The sequence below is a fragment of the Mustela nivalis genome (assembly GCF_964662115.1).
Source record: "Mustela nivalis genome assembly, chromosome: 7".
In the NCBI taxonomy this organism is placed as follows: domain Eukaryota; kingdom Metazoa; phylum Chordata; class Mammalia; order Carnivora; family Mustelidae; genus Mustela; species Mustela nivalis.
The window spans coordinates 47,669,034-47,687,016 of NC_139026.1; the positions used below are offsets into that span (position 1 = coordinate 47,669,034).

The window sequence follows — 17,983 nt, forward strand, 5'->3', positions numbered from 1 at the left end:
ACTCACTGCTTCCATGGAAGTGTCCCTGATGGCAAGAAATGATCTTTGAGGAGTGACAGACCTTACCAGACCAATAGTAAGAGTGTACGAATCACGATGTATTCGAAAATGGTTCTCAGACCTTGATGTGCTTACAAGTCTCCTGGAAATCTCATTAAAATGCAGATTCTGATTCAGGAGGTCTGGGGTACGAGTCTGCATTTCTGACGTGCTCATGATGCTGGTGCTCTTGTCTGTGAACTGTGGGTTCTAAAGTAACTTGGGGGAGCAACTCACTTAATAAACAAATAATCAAGCATTTATTGCATGTCTATTGATTTCTTAAATTATAGAGATGGAGGTAATGATGGTTGGATATAAAGAGTATAGAATTTGGTTTCTTCACAGAAGGAACTTCCATCTGTTTTGCTACTTGAGAGAGAGAGAGAGAACATTTTCCATGGATAACCAATAAAGAACTATGTTTCTCAAGAGAAAAAGGCAGAGAAATACTTTCTACCTGTGTTTCCTCATTTTAAAAAAAGGGCATCTGAAGTACCCAAATAATTAATAATTTTAGAGGAGATACTGTAACTAAGTAAATTAAAGACTTGGCTGCTATTCTTGGCTGCAGTAGATGTAAGCCTTGCCTAGCTCAGGACTAATGTGAGCTGTGTTTTTGAGTTTTTCCGTGTGTGTATGTGGGCTGTTGTGTATGTGTGAGAACTGGGAAGGGTCTGAGCTCTTTGCTTGGCAACTGCTTTCTTCAGTATCAATAGAGAAGGAGGATCTAATAACTCCCTCCCAACCCCTAAAGACTCAAACTCTGAGTTAGGGGGCAGAAGTTCCTAGGGCAGCCTAGACTAGGAACTTTGCATATTTTAGGCAGTGGAAGTTATTTGAATATAGTCATTGAGAGAAGAGACTACTCATTATCCACTTAAAATACTTCCCGGCTGCAGCACGCTGCTGTACCGACGCCAAAGCAATTGGCTTTGCATTTGGCCAGCTGATTTAGCAAGAAATTTTGCAAATTATGCAGTCCTTACAGATGGTGCTGTTGGGTTTGTTAGAATGTTTTAAAACACTGACATACTTGACCATGAACTGAATTTCCAGCCTCTTAGAGCTACTCCAGCCAATTCTAGACTCTTTCCACAGGCAGCTGGAGACCAGGAACAGACCTTTCCTGCAACCTTATGATAAATGATTTCCTTTAAAAACCACTTGTCTAATAAAATAACTCGGTGGTAAACTTGGCTAAGGGGAACTCCTGGAACTTGTCGGTATCTTCGCTTATCTCTGAGTTGCTTGAGTAACATTTTAAAATGGTTCTTAATTGACTTTCTGGTGCTGTGCCTGGAGGTCAAGGAGGAGTATTTCTAGGAGGGATGATGAGTGTGCTGTGCCAGTGTGAAGTGTAAATCCCTGAGAGACTGTGATGAGGGTCTATGCCTGAATGTGCAGAGAAAGAACAGCTGGAGGCTGTGGCTTTCTCTGGAAAGAGGTTTCTAAATTTGCCTCTAGAAACTATTAGGAAGTTTAAGGTACTGTATTATCTTCAGAGGCCCATTTCTTGCTTTGATCTTTGCATCGGGACTAGTCCTGATTTTTGCCGTTAATTGCTTGCTTGTTTTCTTGGTTTCTATTTGAATCTTCAACTTTAATCAATCTCCCTCGATGCCCTTTTGGTTGTGCCTATTTTGGCTTTACGTAAGCAGCATCTCTGGATGCATGAATGAGGCAGATAAAATTCCCCAGGGTTACTGAACTGCCCTTCATCTATTTATAGCACTGCGATGAATTTACCATAGCCCACAGCATAATTCAATCACTCTAAGCCGGAGAGCAAATTCTGATTTTTTTTTTTAAACCCAGAGGCATTTGGTATAGGCTAAGCTCAAAGGCACATAATTCAATCACTGGTTATTCAAGATAAGTCATACCTGGGCTTCTGTGATTACCAGATTGTCACTGTCAACTAGATGTTCAGTTCTCATTCCTAACTTTGTATTGGAAGCTGTGCAAAGTCTATTGTAGTCCCGCGCGCGCGCGCGCGTGTGTGTGTGTGTGTGTACGTGTGTGTCCGGCAATGCAGAAATGGCAACAAAAAAGTATCTAGTACCCATTAAGGGACCGATGGGACAGCCCATTTGATAGCGCTCTCTCAGTCAAAGGCTCTTTCTTTCTTTAAGATTTTATTTATTTATTTGACAGAGATCATAAGTAGGCAGAGAGGCAGGCAGAGAGAGAGAGGAGGAAGCAGGCTCCCCGAGGACCAGAGAGCCCGATTCAGTACTCGATCCCAGGACCCTGGGATCATGACCCGAGCTGAAGGCAGAGGCTTTTTAACCCACTGAGCCACCCAGACGCCCTCAAAGGCTCTTTCTTAAGAGAACTCTTGGCCTATAGCTGGAGCTATTTGATCTTTGCCCTAGGAACACTCCATTAAGGTCACGGCAATGTGTCTTAGCACGACAGTTTCACATCGGGCCTTAATCTTTTCTGAATAGATGAGTTAGAAGGAGGCATTGTTTGGTTGATTGATTCAATCCTTCAAAAACTTCCACTGATGAACACCTATATTCCATCTTGGAACCATGGAATGGGGTTTCCCCGGCTTCTGATAGAAATCTATTCTTACCACCCACTATTTTGGCTCGCAGAGCTCCTGATACCTCCTCTTCTTGAGAACATTCTCCACTAAGGTGATTAGCTCTAAGCTAATTTGGAATTACTCATTTGCTTTGCCTCTGCAGGGTCAGCCCTGCTTCTCCTAGCAAGGTGGCCGTTCCCACTTAGGAATGTTGCTCGTTTCGGTCACTAATTTCTTTCACTCAGGGTCAGACTGGAGGTTATAGATATAGTTGTCCTTCGATGTGACCTGTGATGGCTTTGGGATGTGTCCATGAGGCTAGGCTGAACTACATCCTCCTGAATTCCTTGTCTAGTAGGTTCCTGGCTATAGTGAGCTACAAAGAAGATTCTTTTGTAAAAACCATCAGCTGAAAGCTTGGCAGCAACTATTGGGTGACATGCCCCCTCCCCACTCCCAACTCAACCAAGCACCAATCTAGGGGCTGCTGTGAAGGGAGTTTGCAGATATAATAAAAGTCCCTACTCAGCTGATTTTAAATTAACCAAAGGGAGATAGTTCCAGGTGATTTAATCAGAAAAATCCCCCATTTTAGTGAGATATAATTGACACACAGCACTGTATAAGGTTTAAGGAGCACAGCATGATGGTATGATTAATACTGCGAAATTATTACCACAATGAGTTTACTTAACATCCTCCATCTCATATACATATAGAAAATTAAAATCTTTTTTTTTCTTGCAATAGGAACTCTTAGGATGTACTCTGTTACCAACTTCTAAATATCTCCTATGGCAGTATTAACCAAAGTCAACATTCCAGCTCAGTACTTAGTTACCTTATACCTGGAAGTTTGTACTTTTGACTACCTTCATCCAATTCTCCCTCACCCCCGAGAAAAGCTTTTTAAAAAGAGGGTTTAAGACCTCCATGATGCTAGAGAGTTTACACACACGAGCAGAAGGAAAGTTGTAAAATCTTTTTCTACACCCTGGGACAAAACTGATGTTGGTGCTGCTGATCTGCTGATTTGCCTTGTTGGTGTGAAGCAGCAGAAGCAGCAGCTGGGCCTGAAATTGCTTTTCATTCCAGCTGGATCTTCATTCGATTTCACTGACGCCTGGCCAAGTGTGTGTACTCAACTCCAGGACTGAGAGCCCTCGCTTCTGCAAGATACTCTCCTCATCACACTCACTCTTCTGAGGTCCTAGCCTGTTTGTGATCTCCGCTTTCTGACTGCTCGCCCTGTGGATACCAGGCTGGCTTAACCGGTTCCTACATCTGGGTAAGGCACTTCCTTATAATAACTGAATGGATAGATTTTTAAAAAATGAAAAACTCTTTATGTTGGTTCTGCTTCTCTTGTTAAATTCTGACATGCTACATGAACTAAAGAAACAATTGTTTTCTTCAAATGTCATGAAGTTAGGCAGTTGGAAACCTAAATGGCCACCAACATTCATTCATTTATTCATAACAGTGCTAGGGTTGGCAATAGAACAATAAACAAGATAGAGTTGGACCTACCCTGGGAGGGCAGGAAAGTAGATGTTGAGCAATGTTTACAAGGATAATAAGGTTAGCATGGAGCTGTCAGAAGGTATAAGTGGGAAATATGACCTACTTTGACATGTCAGAGAAGGGAAGTGAGGACTTGGAGAGAGAACAAGCAGTTCTTGAGAGAGTTGTTCATTGTGGCAGAAGGGATGAGGCCGGAGAGGCAAGGCATAGAGGGCCCCACAAGCCAAGATACTGATGTCTGACTTCACCCTGAGGGACAAACATTTCTTTCTTCTTCTTCTTCTTTTTTTTTTTTTTTTAAGATTTTATTTATTTATTTGACAGAGAGAGAGAGATCATAAGTAGGCAGAGAGACAGGCAGAGAGAGAGGGGGAAGCAGGTTCCCTGCTGAGCAGAGAGCCTGATGCAGGGTTTGATTCCAGGACCCTGAGATCATGACCTGAGTGGAAGGCAGAGGCTTAACCCACTGAACCACCCAGACGCTCCAAGGGACAAACAATTCTATTTACAAATCTTCATACTTCTTAAAAAAAAAAGATTTTATTTACCTATTTGAGAGAGAGAGGGAGAGAGTGCATGCACACAAGTGGGGGGAGGGGCAGAGGGAGAAGCAGGGAGCTGGATGCAGAGGCTCCATCTCAGGACCCTGAGATCATGACCTGAGCCCAAGGCAGATGCTTAACTGCCTGAGCCACCAGGTGTCCCTAAAAATCTTCATACTTTTGAAGCCGGTATTTTTTTTTTTTTTTTTATGATATCCTACTATGTTTCACTCTGAGCCTTTTAACATCCCATGGTGTTTGTGTGCTTGCTCCTGCCTCTGCTTTTATTCCTTTTAAGTTTTTTTTCTAGAGTCCTCTTATATAATTCACGATGCTTTTTTATCATGCTATTATCACACTGGCTATTGTTACACTATTTTTAACCCATTCTCCTTCCTTATGCTTTGAATTCTCACAGCACACCTGGTAAGGGAAAAAGAAAACAAAATCTGAACTCTTAATATCAATTTACTTGGCAGTTCCCTTGTCTCATTGATTATTTTCTGTTCTGTTAAAACTCACAGCCAAGGGTTCTGGAGGGTGGGCAGTTCAACTGGCTTCATTATTCCTGGCCTTCTGTGCCAACCTGAGTTGCAGGGAGCTCAGGCCTTCTTTGGGCTTTTAACCCCTTTTGCCTGCTAAGCACCCTGATGCTCTAAGGATTTTCTTAAGTAATTGAGCCACATACTATTGTTGAAAAGTGGGGCAGTAAATACCATCAATTCCATAGGCCAGAGAGATAAGAAAGACTGAACTGGAGAAGCTAGAACTTAGGTGACAAAACCAATCAGAACAAATCTGAGTCGGTTAAGCATGGGCTCAAATTTAATTTTGGTCTTTCTTTCCTCTTCTTCATTTTTCAAAATGCCCTCTTCAGGTCTCCCCTTTGGAGAAGTAACGAAGTATGGAGGGGTGAACCAAATCTTAAAAGCAGACTGATTTGGGCTGAAAATCTGGTTCTACCATAGCCTATTCCCTTATCTGTAAAGTGGGAAAAATATTATCTACCTGTCAAATGATATGTGCAAAGCAACTAGCTTAGTGCTAGGTACATAGATGGGGTTTAGTAAACTTGCAGTATTAAGCACTATGATTTTGAACAAGGTGACTTACCTAGTAGCAGAAGGAGAGGGCTTAATTATTTAGCAGTTTACTCTTTCTTTTTACCCTTTGTACACATTTTTATACAAGGAGTAAGTAAGAAGCATCATTTGTTTTTAAGAGCAGTATCAGATCTCTCAAGATCCAAGTCAGGAGTCAAGATAGATGGTCAGGTTCATGGATTATGAGGACACTTGTAGAACTTGCCCTGACTTGTTTAAAAGTGAACTGGAGTTGGGGCACCTGGGTGGCTCAGTTGGTTAAGTGTCCAACTCTTGGTTTCAGATCTCAGGGTCCCGGGATGGATGGAGCCTGGTATTGGGCTCTGTCCTCAGGACAGAGTCTACTTGACATTCTCTCTCTCCCTTCCCCTCTGCCCCTCCTCCTGCTTGTGTACATCCTCACTCTCTCTCTCTTTAAAAATAAATAATCTTTTTAAAAAGAGTGATTAGAGTTAACTAAATTTATTGTGGTAATTATTTAGTAACTAAATGGTAATATTAGTTAACTAAATTTATTGTGGTAATTATTTCTCAACATATACACTATCAAATCATGATGTATACCTTTAATACAATGTTGTCTGTCAATCAAATTTCAATTAAACTGGGGAAAAAAAGACTGTTTATACTGTTAAAAAAAAGTGAATTGGAATGACAAATTTTGGAAATAGTGGTGAGGGCTTTACAACATTGCAAGTGTAATTAATGCTATTGAATTCTGCACTTAGAAGTGTTTAAAATGGTAAATTTTATGTTATGCATATTTTACCAACACCACAACAAAAAATTAACCCCTCCCCCCACCAAAAAAAAAAAAGTGAATTGGAGAGAGGCTTGCTGGCTGCATCTGAATAACTCCTCCTCCCACTCCCAAATGTAGGCTAGCTTAGTAATAATGTGACCCACTTAAGAATGAACGAACCATATAGGGACTATTGTTGCTGAGTGCTTCTAGAATGTGAGTGAGGAGGGTCCATACCTAAACTCGTCATCTCTCAGATGAGGGGTTGGAGACGCTGAAAGTGTGACTTGCCAACAACTACATGTGCAGCATGTCACTCCCCTGAAAGCTGACTGCTACAATTGTGCTATGCTATGCTACTTCATGGGAGCCTCAGAGCCATCAAAGCCTCTGGTTGCTCAAGTGGGGCCTTTTTCCTTCCACTTTTTCTCCAGGTGCCTGACCCTTGTCACTAAGCATCAGTGGCTCCAAGCTCTCAAACTGCAAAAGCCAGGACTAGGACACTGGGTGTCAGTCTCAGCTTAATCCTCCCATAGCTGAGCAGGGACAGGCCATGAGTGAGGTCTGATGATTCCACAGCTTCTGTCCTGTTGTCTGAATTTCAACACCAGCCCTTCACCAGGCCACTCTCTTTCTCCTGCTGGGGACCTTGCATATGCCATTCCCTCTGTCATGAATACTCTTCTCCACTTTGATACTTCCTATTCATGCTTCAGGTTTCAGGTGAAGCATCACTTTATCCAGAAGGCTTTCCTGTCCCCCTAGTCTCTGTTAGCTCAGACTGTTATGTGTTTTTTTGGTAACCTACACTTTTTTGTAACTCTCACCTCATTTGTAATTATTTGTATTATGTCCGAATTCCATGCCTGAGGGCAGCGTCTTAGTCTTTCCTGTCCACCACTGTTTCCTGAAAACTTAGCACTGGGATGGCACATTTGTGTTCATTAAAGAAATAAAAACCCTAAAGATAAATCAGACCTGTCTTCTCGTGACAGGGAAAATAGGTTAATGATATACCTTCACCTGCATTAACAGGTAAGAGTGGCCAATGGAAGTAGGGCAGACATGGCCTTTAATCTGTAAAGACTGATCTGGGCACGGCACCAATATCAATATCCAGTTGCTATTCCAAGGCCATGTACAAATGAGCAGGGTTGAGGGACTGGCTTCGATCACCCACACCAGTGTTGCATGCATGTGAGAATAAACAGTAAATCAGTAGCAGAGGGGATATAGGTTTGACACAAGGGAGCACTTTCTGGTAATATTAAGTGTTGTTAAAAATGGGTCGTTATATAGAGGAGGAAGCCTTCCCTTGAGGGTTCAGAAAACAGGCCAGAGTTCCATTTCAGCTGGTTATTTTAGACCTACCACAGGCAGCTGGGTAGACTAGACATCCTCTTAGGGTCTAATCATTCCATTCCTCTGACCCTCTAAGAAAGCTATGGGTGTGGTTGTTGCCAATGATCATGCAAACAAGCACACACTCAAATGGGAGATGCTTCTAGCTAGTCCTGTGGCTGTAAATGTTGCTAGCTCCTTTTTCTACTGAACATTCTGAATTCACCTTTTGTTTAGAAAATACTTCAGTCTTAAGCACAGCAAAGCTTGTTCTATAAAGGACTAGTTCCATATTTCAAAGCGAGACCTGCAGTGCATACCAATTTAACTCTCACACTGACATATACCTAAAAAAATAAGGAGGACACAAGCTAGGCAAGAGGATTCAAAAAATAGCCCACTACTCTAATTCTCAGGCATACAAAGAAAACGATTTGGACATTGTTGCATGTCCTATCCAGGGAGGAGGGACACATCTCCTCTTTCCCAGGTTTTAAAGTGAGGGAATAGAATGGTCTTGAATATGCAAATGAATCTAATTTAATTAACTTTTATGACCACAGCTCCTTTGAGATAACCATGGGAGCCAATTAGATTCCATTAAGATTCAGTGATTTCCCTGAAGCTTCAATGAGACACCCTTGTCTTCTTGAAGAAAAAAAAAAAAAAAGAAAAGAAACATGAAGAGATTGAAGCAGAGACAACAGAAGAGAGTTGTCTGCAGCGGCTGCACTGTGTGGTCTGACCAGAAGCTGCTTCCACAGTCATTGGCTCTAGCTGGTCACCCCGCGCATGTGTGGCACGGCAGGCAGCAGTGTGAAATCATTCCAGGGCAGTCATGTAACTGCTGACCCACCGTTTATCGTAAGCTGAAGCTATGAAAGGTAAAGGTAATATTTCATACTTCGGGCCAAAATGCAAGCCTCGTGAGGGCGAGGGAAGAATTGCCTGGACCTAAGACCACAGACAAAGAGAAACTTACCCTATGTTTTCCTTTGCTGCCCAGTTTTGTCATATTCTGTCCCTTCTCTCCCCCCCATTACAAATGTAATACATATTTAATGGAAAAATACAGAATGGCTAAAAGACACTGCTCATATCTAACAAGAGTTTGGAAGTCTCTCTTCTGCAATTTTGTTCCCTTCCTTCCCCCTTACTAAGCAAATTTAAGAGGACTTTGAGTGTTTGGGGAGGGTTGGAAGGCAGTGGAGTGAGGAGGGTGTAATGAATGTTTGGAGTGCGGGTATCATATTCCAGTTCCTTCCTTTTCTTTTCAGTTTCTATCCTAGGCCTCTTACCTTTCTCATCTCTAGAACTATGCAATTACAGAGCTGCCAAGGTTTTTGGATCCTGGCCCCTACACCATTCTCCATGGTTAGGAAAATGTATGGTGGGTCTATTAATTGTTTGACCCTCCCTGAAAGTGCCTTGGGCTCAGTAAAATGGGCAATTGGGTTTCCAGGAGCTGTATTGCCTGCTAGTTCTAGACACGTTGAATGTCATGTGACTATAATGGTGCGATTAATTTTACTACTTTAGTTAGGCGATGTTTGTACTTCTTTACATAAGTAAGCTATAGCTAAAACAAATACATGCTAAGAGTAAATCACAGTGTTCAGCATTATGTGATTATATAATTGTGCAAGCTATTAATTGGAAGTAGAGATAAAGTTGCTGAAGGAAGTTTTTTTAATCAAGTAGATTTAAGAACTTACATTTTATGTTTCCTTTAGATTTTTAAAATAATGAAGTACTTAAATTCCAACAAGGTATACAATAATAAAACAATTAGAAACAAAAAAGATGATAACGTGGAAAACAGACACCTCTGTGGTTATAAAGGAAAGGAGAAATAAAAGTAAGAAAAATTAAAACGAAATCTTTTTTTTTTTTCCCCACCAATAGTTTCATTTGGTTTGTTTTCAAGACCTTTAGCTTAACTGCTATGGTGGCTCTGTGATCCAATTCTAGCCAATGAGATGTAAGCAGAATTCTGCTAGGAGCTTCTGAGAAGCTTTGCTCTTTCTTAACAAAATGGGACACGTGTACATAATGCTCTCAGCCCACCCTCTACGTCTTTCTGCTTTAGGTGTCAGTGTGATGGCTGGACCTGCCTTTGATATAAATGTGGTGGACCTGCAGTAATCATCTTGGAAACATAAAGCAATGAGCCAATACGGTAAGAAAGGAAGACTTCAAACATACAAAGACCCTGGGATCCTGATGGCATCACTGAACAGCTAAACCACTCTCAGTAACTGCTTACCATGGTACTTCCAGTTGTGGGAGAAAGAGACAATTTTTAAAGTTATTGTTAGGGGGATAGTTATTTGCAGTTGAAAGCATTCCCAATTTAATTTCTCAGATAAGGCTCAGTGACATGCTAAAATCATATAATCTACTTATATAATGGGAATTTTAACTCACATATTCTGATTCTGGAACCTAGAGCTTACTCTCTGAGGCATGGTTGAAGTCCCAGCAGAAGTGTCATTTTTTTAATCTGATGCTTTCCCCTTCTTCCTTCCATTCTAGGCTTCTCGCTCTTCCTTCAGGCTCTTGTGGCACTTTAAACCTATCTTTAGTGCAGCAATGTCACAGGAATCCACATGCAGGGGTCATGTATGACTCCTTTAGGATTTGCACACCTATCTCCCTGTCTGGCACAAAGTAGGTGCTTAATAATCACTGATTTAGTTTGATTTTGAATCTCACTTCCACTCTTTTTCTTTAATACCCTCCCGCAAGAGATGATAATGAAAATGCCGAGTAGACAATAAGAGGGAGGTAGTATAGGAACAGAAAAAAAAAATCCACTAACTGGATAATTGGTTCTTGAATTACTGACCATTAACCTAAATAGCTCACAGTAATTTCCAATTCCTTTCTTCCTTTTCAGTTCCAAGTGATCAGAAGCTGTTTTTATTGAGAATGAGCTTCTATCTTGATAGAAGAATGGGAACTATCACCCATATTGTAGAGACTGGGAGTATTCAGGATATGAATGTGTTTTATAAAAGCCATTTCCCTCAATAGTTCATATTGAAGCAGTGAAAATCACTCCCGGGCCTATCCTGGGCATGTAGGAGGATTTTTTCTTCACTAATACTTGTTTGTGTTGTCTATAAACCTCTGGGGAAAAAGAGAAACTGATGGAGAGCAATGCTCTCTATAAACTCTAACGAATGAAATTAAACTACAAGATGTAAAGGGATAGTCCTGGGGGACTGAGATATATTTTTGTTGGAGGCAGGCAGATGGTAGGACACCATTAAATCCAATAAATTGTTATTCATTTTAACCCTGAAGTCTGAGATGGAGGGTAGATCGAATGATAATCATGTGGTACCCTTTTTCTGGGAGGCTTTCATTTGGTCTCCCATCCAGGAAATTTGGATTCGGTTCTGGCTGTGGTCCTTCTGGGCAGTGTGATTTTAATTAAGACATGACTTTGCTCTGAATCTATTTAAGATGGGGTTACTAATCATACTTATTTCACAAGGTTGAATGAAATAAGCTATGTGAAAGGACCTTGTAGACTGGGATGAAGCCTACCAACAGTGGTTAGGACTATTATTAGGCTGATCTGCAGGCAGCGATGATGGAAAGAGAGTGGGAGGGAGAATGGAGAGCCATACTTAAGCTGCTCTCAGGCCTGCTCTGATGGAAACTGGGGTTTATTCTATGACAGCAAAGCTAATAATAATGCCCAGTAAAGCATTAACACTTAAAACATTAGCACTTAAGCATTAGCACTTAAAGCTTAGTCTGGGATAAGACTGGGTTTACCAGGGAGGGTTGGCCTTAACATCACATACTTCAAACCTGTGTGGTTGGCAGTTTGCTTGTTGCTCTATTATCGCCTGTTTTGGAAAGGGCGAATCTAAATTGGAACTCTCTTTCCTCTGTTTAAGCTGTTTCTGCTGAGTTCCATCGCATTGATTATAGTTCTCACACCCTGCAACTGGCTGTTTCATTCTTGACTCACCTCCAGACTCATAAATATTCCTCAGAAAACACAGGTTTTAGAAGTTGCCTATCTTTTAACCTTAACTTTGTGAATTCACATGTCCCATACAATAGCCAGGCCATAGTATCTTTCTCGCCTTATTGTCCCTAACCTATACTGGAGCAAAACCTTTGACAGACTCCCACTGGATCTTTCAAAGGAGAGGCAGACAAACGTAGGAGAGTTTCTCAGCAGTTGTGTGACCTTGGGTGGTTTCTTCAGCTACAGAAAGAGGGATAATAATAACTGATGTGGGGCTGTTGCCAGCTCAAGCAATAAAGTAAGGAAGAGCACCTGGTACATGGCAAACAGCCAATAAACATAATCGCCATTATTAATAGTAATAATAATAACAACAGCAACAACAGCAACCACATTAAAGGTATTCAGAATGAAATGAAATTTAAAGTGAGTCTTGGAAAAGTTAATTTATACTTAATAGTCATCAGGCTATCCACCAATATTTTCCATGGACTGATTTAGAAGAAAAGTCCGAGGGGTGCCTGGGTGGCTCAGTGGGTTAAAGCCTCTGCCTTCGGCTCAGGTCAGGATTCTAGGGTTCTGGAATCAAGCCCCGCATCAGGCTCTCTGCCCAGCCTGCTTCCTCCTCATTCTCTCTCTGCCTGCCCTTCTGCCTACTTGTGATCTCTGTCTCTCAAATAAATAAATAAAATCTTAAAAAAAAGAAAAGTCCCTGCCCTAGAAGGAAAGACAAACGTCAGCACATAAAAATCTAAGTAACGGGTGCTTGGGTGGCTCAGCTGGTTAAGCAACTGCCTTCGGCTCAGGTCATGGTCCTAGAGTCCCTGGATCGGGTCCCGCATCGGGCTCCCTGGTCAGCAGAGAGTCTGCTTCTCTCTCTGACCCTCCCCCTTCTCATGCTCTCTTGCTCTCTCTTGCTCACTCTCTCAAATAAATTAAAAAAAATCTAAGTAACAATGCAATAGGTGGAAGACATTTTACTACACTGAAAAACTGTTAAATAAGATAATCCAAGATGGACTGAGGGTACCTACAGTGATTTTTTTTTTTTTTTTTTTAGTTGAGTAGTTGCTTGGGTATTACTCTGTAATACATCAAAAACAGCATTACTTGATATTATATCATGACCATGGAGTATGACAATGAGACTGCCTCAGAAGCCACCAGTACCCCATGTTCCAACTGGCTTTTAGACCAGGAGACTTCAAATGTAGAGTCAAGATCTCTTTAGGGCTGGCCAAATAGATATAACCCCCACACCAGTCACTCATCAATGCTAGACCTTATTCCTGGATTTTCATTCTTTTAGTTAAAGACCTTGATCCTTTTTGAAATGGTTATATCCTGTTGTCACCAATCACTGACACATTTGTATGAGTGAGTTTGTGTCCTGTTTGAGGATTAAGATTTACTGGAGGAGAAGGCTCTTAGGGAAGCTGGGAGGAAAGTAGACATTGCAAAGAAAGAAAGAGGGATGCTTGGAGGCTGGGGTTGGGTGTGGGGAAAGGGTGGGGAAGCCCATCCTGACTGTCCTCTCTAGAGAAGCTAATTTGCCATCTTGTATCATACAGGCAACTTCACCTTCTGTATCCATTCTCCTGGCACTGGTCATACTTAACAGAGATGGAATAGAGATTTTCCCCCTTATTCTTCTATTTGTTCTAAGAACCAGAAAGAAGAGGTATTAAACTTATTAGCAAGGAAAGAAGGCCTTATGAGTGGTGAGAAACTGTACTTCCAGCTTATTTGTAAGATCTTGCATTTTGATGTTATGAATTGTCCCCGGGGTTCTTAAAATATTAAATAAAACAATAAAAACGTAATAAAGAATTTTTAATAGGCTAAGGTGGACAATATAGTTCTTCTAGTGGGAAAATTATGATGTAATATTAAATCACTCTTCTTCATGAAGCTTTTCTTTTTAAGTGAAGCAGGAACTAACAAACACTGAATTGAGAAAGAAAGCTGATGTTGAATAATGTATGATATTGAGGTTGGCTTTATGAATGGTTCAAAGACCTATAGATAAAGTAATATAAAGACTGACAGTAGATTTGTTATTAATTTTTATTAATCATAGTCTGAAATTATTTTGTGTAATTGTTTACTTGTTTACTCTCAGTCTTCACACTAGAATGGAAACCAAGTGAGGGAGGACAAGCACCATTTCTATTTTTTGCTATGTCTCCTATTACCCAGCACAACGATTAGCATGTATTTGTGGAATGACAAATTTATAATCTAGCCTTATCCACTGGCTCAAAATTACACTTTTCCTAAATTCACTTTATTATAAGTACTAAAATGAGGTATCTGAAGATTGTTTAAAAAAACAAAACAAGGGGCACCTGGATGGCTGAGTTGGTTTAAGTGTCTAACTTCAGCTCAGGTCATGATCTCCGGGTCCTGGAATTGAGCCCTGAGTCAGGCTTTCTGCTCAGTGGGGAGTCTGCTTCTCTCGCTTCCTCTGGCCCTCCTCTTGCTCATGCTCTCTTTCTTTCTCTCTCTCAAATAAATTAAATCTTTAAAACAAAACAAAACTCATTCCTGACCTGAAATCATATATGATAGCCATGAAAATATTCTTCAATAGACACAGATTAGTATGGCTCTATATCTTTAACATCTGTCATTTTAAAATAAATTATTCAACATTATTAGGTTACTTATAAATGACATCAATCAATTAGCCACTGCAGGGCTAAGTCTTGAAGAATTGTTTTTAGAAGCTAGATAGGTAAAGCGTTAACTCTTATTCTCCAGAAAGGATTAAAGCTATTTGGACTCTCACCAGGCTCCCTCTCTTCTTCCCCTATTGAAAATTTAATTAATGTGCACATTATTTGGGCTGTCCCTTCCAATACTGCTGGACACAGGCAGAGGTAGGAGTTTCAACAGGGTGCCTGGGACTAAACCACCCCCACCTCCTACCATTAGAAGAGTGAAGTCTTGGGTGGCCTGTTGTTTAAAGACAATGAATCAAAGACTACTGTGCTGATTGCTAAAAGACTTGCTGTTACATAGAAGTCCCTGTCAGGCCTTTACGGATTGAAATGAATCATTGTCAATTTTGCTCTTCATCTGCTGGATGTATTTTATCTGTTATGTAGAGTATTAAGAATTACTGTTGGGGGGTGCCTGGGTGGCTCAGTGGGTTGGGCCTCTGCCTTTAGCTCGGGTCATGGTCCTGGGGTCCTGGGATTGGGCCCTGCGTCAGGCTCTCTGCTTGGCGGGGAGGCTGCTTCCCCTGCTGTCTTTGCCTGCCTCTCTGCCTACTTGTGATCTCTGTCTGTCAAATAAATAAAAAATAAAAAAAAAGAATCACTGTTGGACGTACTATACAATTGTCACACATTCATTCTTTGAGTTTTCTGCACACCTGTAAAAAAGATGTTGTTTAAAGTAACTAAAGGACAATTAGCATCCTGTATTGCCAAGATACTTGGTTCTATAGATACCTCCTAAAATTTAGGAAGAGAAAAAATTTACTTAAAAAAAAAATCTCCAGATTAGGGTGACCAGCTTGTCATGGACTTCCCTGGTTTTAAGATTGAATATCCTGCATCCCTAGGACCCTTTTAGTCCTGGGAAAATTGAGGCGGTTGATCACCCTACCCCTAGTTGTGTTGTGGAGAGAACCTTATCAGGACTTCTTGTACCAGAGTATGCAATTGATTTGTAATCCAGATTTGCATCTTATTTTTTTTTAAATATTTATTTATTTATTTGAGGGAAGGGGAGAGAGAGAGAGTCAGAGAAGGAGAGAGGGGAGGGGCAGAGGGGAGAATCTCAAGCAGATTTCCTGCTGAGCATGGAGCCTGATGTGTGTGGAGCTCAGTCTCATGACCCTGAGATCATGACCTGAGCTGAAATCAAGAGTCAGACACTTAACCCAGGTGCCTCCCGTATTTCATTTTAAAGGATAATAAATCTCCACATGGCAAGGGAACACAAGACAATAGGCAGCAAAAATACACATGTTTTAAGGGATTTTGCCTTGTACAAAGTTCTTTGACATATTACTCTTTGGAGCCACTTTGGGATTTAGCCATTGGTTCCTCACTCCTTTTTGGTTCCAGGAACACAAGGTCAAGGTATCCAGAAGCATTTGAAGTAGTTTAGACAACTGTGAAGAATTTTAGCAGGCTAAACCAGGCTATCCATGGATTCAAGATTGATTCCATGGGTAACGATTATGTCCATAGCAAAGGCAGCAGTGATGCCACTGAAAGAATGAATCATTGCTACAGAACAATCTTATATGAGAACCAGCTTTCCCCTCTGTGCAAATGGGATTGATATGTCTGTTGGAAAATGCTCCTATCATTCATTCTGCTGTGCTGGAGACATAAATGCTGAGGCAGGAAAGTGCTAGAAGCCATGATTGTTAGGGATTACAGACATTGTGTCTATGATTTGAGCACCCCACTCCTCTACCATACATGTTAATTCTTTGAACCTCTGAACTTGTCAATCTGCTTTCCCAATCTCTTTTTATGATTGACACCTGACTGATTTCTCGGGGTATAGAGGCAGCACTGCATAGCAGAAAGATCAAAGGTTTAGAGTAAGATACATTAGGTTTAAATCCAGGGTCAGCCCATTCTAACTATAAAATGTAGGCAAGTCTCCTGACTTCTCTTGGGTCTCAGTTTATCATCTACAACATAGGTTTAATGATTCTTCTCATGATTCTCATGAGGACTAAATGGGATGAAAGGTGTGAAGGTTCTCAGTAGGTACTGAAATTATAGTAAAAAGGACAAACAAACCCACATACTGTGATGTATAGACTATGTTTGGGCAACCTTTTGTCAAAGGTGGTCTGAAAAGTCTGCTGGTTTTGTAAATGGTAGGCATAAGTAGAGAAAGCACTTTATTTTTTATTTTATTTATTTAAATTCAATTAATTAACATATAGTATATTATTAGTTCCTAAGGTAGAGTTCAGTGATTCATCAGTTGCATATAACACCCAGTGCTCATTAGAGAATGCGCTTTAAATTAGGAGTCACAGAGTACACAACCTAGTCTGGCCTCCACCCTTAATAGCCCTTGGGCTTTAGTTTCCACTGAGCTCAAGTATAGAAGTTGTGTCCAATCATTCCTAGAACTCCTTACATTTCTGAAATTTCATGAAGAGATGAAGTCTGCAATATTTGAATCTGAGGTGTGTTGTATTCTAGAGCAACTATTGCACCATGTATTGTATTCCATTCTACAGAAAACACCATCCCACATGTTTGAATTCTGCCTCAGGAAAAGTGGTTCTTGGCAGCCCTATGTCTCATTCAACACGACTTTATGCATCTTTTCCCCACTTGCCAGCCACAGCTGTTTGTACTGGGAGTGCAAATCTATTTCATGGTGGGCCTGTTAGATTCTCATGCTGGACATTTGGAATTAGAATATAGGAAATATAATTAATAGTGACATTGGACCTGGAAGTTCAGCATGTAGGTACTTGGAGGCTGAGGGTACTATTTTGCAGAAGCCTTCATGGATCATGTGAAAGCAAAGTGAAAAAGGAAATCTGGAGTAGGTTGATTGGAGAGGAAAGAGGAGGGGGGAGAGGAAAAGATGGAGAAAGTAACTTCTTTCGTTATTCTCTGTTCCAATTACCTACAGGCCTTGTTCTTTCAGTATTTCAGTTCTGTGAGATTTCCTTGTGTTCTTTTTTACCTAAAGCAGATTTAAATGGATTTTCTGTTCGTTATGTCCAACTATGCCCTAAGACATATGGTAACACAGACTGGAAAGTGGTACCTAGACAAGGAGTTCTCCAATGGCAGGGATGTTTGTCTTGTTTCCTTTAAAATAAACTTTTGACTCAGTTCTCTGCACAAAGTAGGTACTCAATGAATTTATACTGAAATGACATAAAAATAATACTTTTGTTTATGAATAGTGTCATTGATGGTATTTACATAAAAGGGTTAGTTATAATAGATAAGTATGTTTCAGGAAGCATTTTCCCTGATCCTCCCAATTGGGCAAGAAACATTATTGAGCACTGTCTTCCTGGTATCTCCAGGATCCATTCAGGATCTTGCTTACCATAAGCTTTATTTAAAAATGTCTGTTGAAGGGCACCTGGGGGGCTCAGTGGATTAAGCGTCTGCCTTCGGTTTAGGTCATGATCTTGGGGTCCTGGGATTGAGCCCT

The 17,983-nt window shown here is 40.8% G+C and overlaps 2 long non-coding RNA genes across 12 annotated transcripts in view; one reads left to right on the top strand and one right to left on the bottom strand.

Annotated features, from left to right (window-relative positions):
* The window catches only part of LOC309870549, a 182,227-nt gene that overhangs the window by 73,089 nt on the left and 91,155 nt on the right, over window positions 1-17,983 (bottom strand). The window lies entirely within an intron of this gene.
* Window positions 1-17,983, top strand: part of LOC309870548 — a 149,882-nt gene that overhangs the window by 41,739 nt on the left and 90,160 nt on the right. For all 3 annotated transcript variants that reach the window (XR_014314671.1, XR_014314672.1, XR_014314673.1), the window contains one exon: window positions 3,671-3,863. This is a non-coding gene — a long non-coding RNA (uncharacterized lncRNA). The remainder of the gene's footprint in view (window positions 1-3,670; window positions 3,864-17,983) is intronic.